This window comes from Solenopsis invicta, chromosome 3 (assembly GCF_016802725.1).
Source record: "Solenopsis invicta isolate M01_SB chromosome 3, UNIL_Sinv_3.0, whole genome shotgun sequence".
Classification (NCBI taxonomy): Eukaryota; Metazoa; Arthropoda; class Insecta; order Hymenoptera; family Formicidae; genus Solenopsis; species Solenopsis invicta.
In genome coordinates, this window is record NC_052666.1 from 12,268,355 (window position 1) to 12,276,550 (window position 8,196).

Genomic DNA, 8,196 nt, shown 5'->3' on the forward strand with positions numbered 1-8,196 from the left:
ATCCGGAAGAATCTTTTTATTACTAATTTTTCCTTCTTCTTGGGATTTACTCGCAAGAGGAGATCCGGAAGAATCTTTTTATTACTAATTTTTCCTTCTTCTTGGGATTTACTCATAAGAGGAGATCCGGAAGAATCTGTTTATTACTAATTTTTCCTTCTTCTTGGGATTTACTCATAAGAGGAGATCCGGAAGAATCTTTTTATTACTAATTTTTCCTTCTTCTTGGGATTTACTCACAAGAGGAGATCCGGAAGAATCTCTTTATTACTTCTGTTTCACTCGTAAGAATTTCTTTCTTCCTAGACTCACTCGAACCTTTTTAAACTTCAATCTCTTTCTCTAGTTTCACTCGAACGCTATTCGAGTTAACCCGAAGGAGGGTTTAAAATCTAACCTTTCGATAGACACAGAGAGAAACGGAGTTTTGCTTTTTTTTAGTGAATAACAATAAAACCCCTAAAATCCACAAGTACAAGTCCCGAGCAGCCGCGAAGCACCGCCGGAATCGTCACAATCGCCGAATCCGCCGCCTCAAAGCCATAGAGGAACAAATAAATAACATCGCTGCCCAAGTTAACTTAAAAATTATAGAGCCTTTAGTTTAAACCGTTGTTTTTTTTTTATGAATATAAATCATTTTTCAAAATAAACAAATTGTATTCTCATTTACTACTGAATGAAATAAACCAGGTACATAATTAATTGGTGCTAATTTCATAACCACTACCACCATCCCTCGCTCTTACAAGATAAGCACTGGGTCCAATCCCGAGGTAAAGCAATTAAGTTTGTTGCCTCAAAATAGGACCAAGGGACGCGAAGCATCCCGGATATTTTGGCATTGGGGCCTCTCGCTGCGGGCCCTACTGACCTATATCCCGGGTTGTCGACGCGGTCTCCCGTGCCGCACGTGCACACTCTCGAATTGTTACGTCCCTCCCTTCTCCCTCTATATCTCGTCTACCCTTCTTTAACCCTGGACGTAACAATTCGTTGACTAAAATTTCAGTTTTCCATAATTTGTTTTCAAGCGATAAAATCTTTACAGAAGAATATAGAACTTAGAAAAACTTCTTAAAGAAATGTTTTAGTGTATAAGAAACTATATAAGATCTGAAAACTGCCCCGGCATAACAAACTGTAAAAGCTGAAATCTGCCTCAGTATAAAAACTATAAGACCTGAAAACTGCCCATTCGATCCAATTAGTTTTATTTTCTGACCATAATATTTATGTAGACTTTGCCAATCTTATGTTACAATCCTTCTAAAATCTGAAGTGCAGCATTCGTGAAAGTACGTGTGATATCGCATTTTCAGCGTTTGAAATACATGCAAACTGATTAAAAAAATTAATGAACGATTATTAAACACGGAGAAAAATATTCTGCTAACATTTGCAGTCCGTTTATGTAGCTTAATTATTATTAATTTTATTAATCAAATGGAGCGAAGTAACCTATAAACATTACACCTGTCAAATTGCATATGCATGAGTGATCGTCAAGTATACATTATTAGGCAAAAATAATATAAGTACTCTGTGATTAACATTAATCCCATTGTATTCATGTTATTTCTGCCTACTTTTGATGTACTAATGCAGTGTTTGATAGGTGTGAGGTTAATAGGTTACTTTGCTCCGTTTGATTAATGAAATCAATAACAATTAAGTTAAATAAATGGAATGCTAATGTTATCAAGATATTTTTCTTTGTGTTTTATGATCGTACATTAATTGTTTTAGTGAATCTGCGTGTATTTTAAATGCTAAAAATGTTATTTTATTACGTGTTATATTTTCAAGTACTGCGCTTAAAATTTTTGAAGTTTTATAACATAAGATTGACAATATGTGTACATGAATATCGTCACGAAATAAAGCTAATTGGGCCGAATGAACAGTTTTTAGGTCTTATAGTATTTATACTGGGGCAGTTTGCAAGTCTTACAGTTTATACTGCGGCAGTTTTTTGGTCTTATAACTTTTATACTGGGACAGTTTTCAAGTCTTATGTTTTTTAATATACTAGAATATTTGATTAAGAAATTTGATGTAGCTCTACATTCTTCTTTTAAGTTCTTATCGTTTGGAAACAAAATTATTAAGAAAATTGAAGTTTAATAATACTTTTTTTTTAAAATAAAAAATCTGAACTAGTATCTATAACTATTCAACAAATCAATTTTTCCTTCTCAAATATTATATTATTTAAAGAATGCTGTAATCGGCTGATTGCAAACTAAGCCATTACAACAATTTTTAGATCGTATAATTTGTGAAAAGGAAAAAAAGATTCGCCAAATGGTGATACTAGTTCAGTTATTTCTTTTTTAAAAATAAAGTAAACTAAAATTTCAATTTTTCATAATCAATTTGTTTTCAAGCAATAAGTTCTTTACACAAGAATGTACAACTTAGCAAAACTTTATATTGAGACGTTTTAATGTATTAGAAACTATAAGACCTGAAAACTGTCGCAGTATAAACTGTAAGACCTGAAAACTGCTTCAGTATAAAAACTATAAGACTTGAAATCTGCCCCAATATAAAAATTATAAGACCTGAAAGCTGCCTCAGTGTAAACTATAAGACCTAAAAACTGCCCCAATATATAATTTAATTTTTATGAAATGATGGATTTCAGAACTTGTAATTTTACTAAAAATTTTGCTTTGCTTGTATTTAATATTACATTTTAACAACTTATTTCATTTGTAATTGACATAATTCTTTATGCATGGTTAAAAAAAAATTAGTAAAATAAATTATTCGCTTTGTTTTATTTAAAATATACAAGGTTGGAAACTGCCTCTTTATTAAAAAATAATTCAGTGAAATAGCAGAATTAAGGACTTGTGAAAAAATTGTATATAATTTATTAGTTGTCCTCGTTTTATGGCATAAAATTAATCATACATTACTAATAAATACCAAATCTATAGAATGCAAACGTTATATTAAAGAAATACTAGTCGCTGTATTTAAAAACATTATTGACCCGACAACTGCCAGTCTGTACTAATTTCCAAATATTTACAAAAATAATGATTTTTTTTAGACGGAAAAGTCTTCTAAACGGTAACTATTACACTTTTATACACAAAAATGACATTTTCAGAAAACGACCCGAAAACTGCCTAGCCATATACATATATATATATATAAACAGTAATTTTGAAACGTCAGTCTGTTTGGCGTCATCTAGATTCTTATAAAATGCCATACTCTTTTAAAGTTTTATATGTATGTATATATGTATATATACATATATATAATAATTACCCTTATAAGCTGTTTGCGATGAATCCATACTTCGGTTTAACACATTTACAATTTCCGATATTATAAATATGCAACGTTTCATAACTAAGCATTTCTTTTAAAGGCAATCATTCGTATTTAACAAATGTTCCAAGTTCGTATATTCGTCGATGCGGTCGAAAAAACGTTTCACGAATTTCTAATACGACGAAAACGTTTCTCTCATCATCGACCAGAAGCAGACATATTTGTCTCATCTCAATATTACATTGATAACCAAATTGAGCTACGCATACAGCATCTCCTTTGTTATACATGGTACTTTTTGTAGATAATTTGTTGCATTCTTCGATAATTGATGCCAAGTTTATTTTTCTGATAGCTTCCTGCAGTTTTTCTAAATAAATATAAAGGTAGAAAGGAGAATTTTCATATACTTGAACTGTAAATCGCAAATCTGCTCCTAATCTAAGAAAGCTTTGAAAGAGCTCATGCTTTTCACTCAAAGTTTTAGTGACGTTAATAAAGTTGTGAAGAGTTCGTATTGCTCTTTTGAAAAAAGTGTGTTTACTTTCAAATCGCATACTCCATACTTTTATTAACGGTCCAAATATTCTAATTAAAGGATAGTGGTGAAGATAATGATGTTTCGGAAGAAGCTTTTCTTCGAATAATATCTGTCTCCGTGAAAGATAGTCATTTATCAAAACTTGAAGATAAGATAGATATGATTTTTCAATAGCTGGTGCCATAACGATTTCAACAATTTCTGTAATTAATAATAATGACATCCAAACTTCATCATATGGATCTTTAACATAGTTGTCCATTATCAAAGGGAAAAGTCTCAGGAATTGCCAAACTTGACAGGCTTCACCTATTATTCTATTTTTCTTTTTTGTCTATCATGCGTGGTTTATCTTTTAAATCTTCACCTGAGTACGGAAATCTTTCAATTCGATTATTAAGTGTCAAAATGGAAAACCATTTTTCTTTTACAAAGTAATTTATAAATAACTTCAAATCATATGCTACTATTCCTTCAAATAAGTCATGTCCAAGGTAGGGAGGTAGACCTGGGTTACACACATGATAGGTATATAATTCGTTAAATACAGAATTGAATTTAACACCTTGGTGGCTTTTAAGATTTTTTTCTTTAATTTCTTTTAACGCTTTATTATAAGATTCAATGCTTCTTTTTGGATACCATTTCAAAGCACCATCTTTTGCATGGAATTCTTCACGAGTTATCAAACAATATCTACAAAAATATATTGCTTTGCCAAAACTTTCTATAAAGCCACCTAAAGAATGACTGCCTTAATTATCCCCAACAAAAAATATAAGAGTTCCTTTCAATGTTTGGCCTGTTCGTACTTGCACACCGTCTTTTTCAATAATTTGTAAACTCTGCACAAATTTTCCATAGACTTTCTCATGATTAAAATATTTTTCCCTACAAAGGGCAATTAGTTTTATATTACTAGTATGTGACCGAAGATAATCGGGTATGTTTCCAAAGCTAGCATATATAGCTAATATTTTATATATTTTTTTGGCAGGCCCAATTGGACAGACGAGCTCAAAAGCATCTTGATATCCTATAATTATTAAAGCATCGGGATGGTTTTTTAAAAATACATTATTTTTTGTAATAGTTCCATCATTAATATCTTTTAATATAGTACTTTCACAATTCACTGAAACAGCAGGTAAATTGTTTGCTATTGATTTATCATTAAAGAAGCACTTAATTGTTTCTTCTATTGGTACGTAGTGAAAGAATATTTTTTTACCATTTATGATTGTCAAAAGCTCCGCCTGAGGTTCTACATAATTAAAATATTTTTTGTAAAACTTTTTACGTTTATAATCTGTACTCAATCGATTGTGACTTGTCGAGAATAAATCACTTTTAAAAACATCATCGACAAGTTAAACTGATATATCTGGCAATATTCCTTCTTTTATTAAACGGATCTGTAATTTTTTTTTTATTACGCTCTGACTTTCCTCATGATTACTGTACTGTCTAGATACAATGTATTGGATAGTACTCGCAGGAATCATATATTAGCATTCCAATTTTATGTACAATCTGCTACATCTGATAGGTATAAGTCTTCCATACTCTCATCAACTTCTTGAAGAGTGATATTAGCGTTGCTTGTGGTTGGGTCACTGGAATTGCGATTCTTCTGCATCATATCACACTCATCATAATCTATAACTTCAGCATGTAATTTGTCACTTCCTGAAAAAGTTGATTCTCTTTCAACAGTTCTGTGTTTCTTGGACCAATGTCCAGTAAAAGAACTCACATTATTATATACTTTTTTACAATCTTTATAAGGACATTTCACTTTTATATTATCATTTATATGACCCTTTAAATGTTTTATAAGTGCAGCAAAATTATCTAGCTCTTTCTTGCATATTTCAAGTGTGCAAATATATTTTGCTTGTTCATTTACTACATTATTCGTAGATTTAATTGGTGCATTTTGTTTAAACTTTACATTATGAACCCTTATCAAATGACTCCTTAAAGAACTTTTAAATTCATAAAACTTTCGACAATGTTCAAAACCACAATGAAACTTTGATGTAACATTTTTGTGATATTTTTGATGATGTTGCATAAAAGTTAGAAATTTTACTGTCACAAAACTGCAAAAAGAACAGAAAAAAATGTTTACTTACAGATTTCGTTAGAGAAAAATAGTAAAGAGTACACCGCGTTTACGGTACCGGGAAAAGGACTCTTTCAATTCACGCGGATGCCGTATGGTCTAACGGGAGCGCCCGCAACGTTTCAGAGGCTTTTAGATCGTTTAATAGGTCCAGAGATGGAACCGCATGCATTTGCCTATCTTGACGATATCGTTGTTGTGACACGGACTTTTGAGGAACATCTTACGTGGTTAGGCAAAATATTTGCGCGTATTAGAGAAGCGGGGCTCACGATTAGCCCGGAGAAAAGTAAATTCTGCCGCTCCCAAGTGAAGTATCTTGGTTTTCTCGTGCAAAACAAAGGGTTAACGGTGGATCCAGAGAAGACCGCCGCTATCGTTCAGTATCCTCCGCTGCGAAACGTTAAACAATTGCGTCGTTTCATAGGAATATCGTCCTGGTATAGGCGATTTATACCGCAATGCGCGATGCGGATGGAACCACTTACGAGTCTTTTAAAGAAAAATCGCTCTTGGGTGTGGGGGGAGACTCAAAAGCTTGCTTTTGAGTCAATTAAATTTTGTTTGACCACTCCACCCACGCTACCGTGTCCGGACTTCGACCTACCATTTTTGCTGCAAACCGATGCAAGTTCCGTGGGGTTAGGCACGGTGTTAACGCAGAAAAACGAGGACGCGGAACATGTAATTGCTTACGCAAGCCGCGCGTTATCGGAAGCGGAAAGAAAATATTCCACCACGGAATTGGAATGTCTTGCTATCGTGTGGGCTGTCAAAATGTTCCGTCCCTATTTAGAAGGATATCGGTTTACAATTATAACGGACCATAGTAGCTTCCGGTGGCTATACAATTTAAAAAACCCGACTGGTCGTCTGGCGCAGTGGGCACTCGAGCTCCTTGAATATGATTACGTTAAAGAGCATAGTAAAGATGCGATGCACCAGGTGCCGGATGCACTTTCGAGACTTTACGAAGGTGAAGAAATGGACTTTTGCGCTGCGGTCGTGGCGGATGACGCGTGGTACAACTCGAAGGTCCAGGAGATAGCGCGCCACGCGCGACGTTACCCAGAGTGGCGAATGTTTGACGGCAAACTGTATTTCAGGAAATCGCGCTTGATGTCGGAGGTCGTGAAGGATTGCGATAGATGGATGCGTGTGTTGCCGCGAGAGGCGGTAATTAGGGACAATCACGATCCGCCGCATGCCGGTCATTTGGGGATCGAAAAGACCTACCAGCGTATTGCGACGAGGTATCATTGGCCGCGCATGTTAAGGGATATCACGAGTTACGTCAAACATTGCAGAGTGTGTCAGAGAGTAAAGGTGGAACAAGATGTACCGGCCGGATTGATGGGGCAACGCGTAATAGAGTCGCCGCGGACATCATGGAACCGTTGCCGACGAGTAAGTCCAGTCACGCGTACTTGCTCGTCATGCAGGACTTGTTCACGAAGTGGATAGAGTGCTGTCCACTTTGAAAAGCTACCGGTCGAAAGATTAGAGAGGCGATTGAGGAAATGGTAATATTTCGTTGTGGCGCGCCGCGCGTATTGCTAACCGACAACGGAACGGAGTTCATGAACAGAGATTTGGGCGCGATGTCGGAGCAGTATGGTATCTATCATACGACAGTGCTGCCTTATCACCCGCAGGCGAACCCGGTCGAGCGGGTAAATCGCATCTTAAAAACCATGATCACCGCCTTTGTAGAGCGAGATCACCGCGAGTGGGACGTAATCCACCTTAATGAGTTCCAATTCGCGTTCAATTCCGCACACCATACATCTCTACAAGCTACCCCCGCCTTCCTTAATTACGGTCGGGAACCGCTACCGGTCGGTTTGCATCGTGAACAGGACGACGTCGGTGTCGAGATAGAGGAGGCAAACCCCGTCGGCGCAAACATATAAGATGGGCGCGTTACGGGAGTGGGTCGCTGAAAACTTGGAAGCCGCGCAAGAGCGGCAATCCAGGTATTATAATCGGTACAGGCGCAAAATCACTTTTAACGTGAGCGAGCAGGTACTCAAAAGATACCACGTACTATCGGCAGGCCCACAGCACTTCTCAGCAAAACTGGCCAAAAAGTTTCATGGCCCGTTCATCATTCGAAGAATTTTCTCACCAGTAGTCTACGAGTTGGCCAATCTAACAGGTGGAAACGTTGGCAAGGTCCACGTGAAAGACCTCAAGCAGTACCTTGAGCCTTTGGAAGCCTAGAAGAATGGAC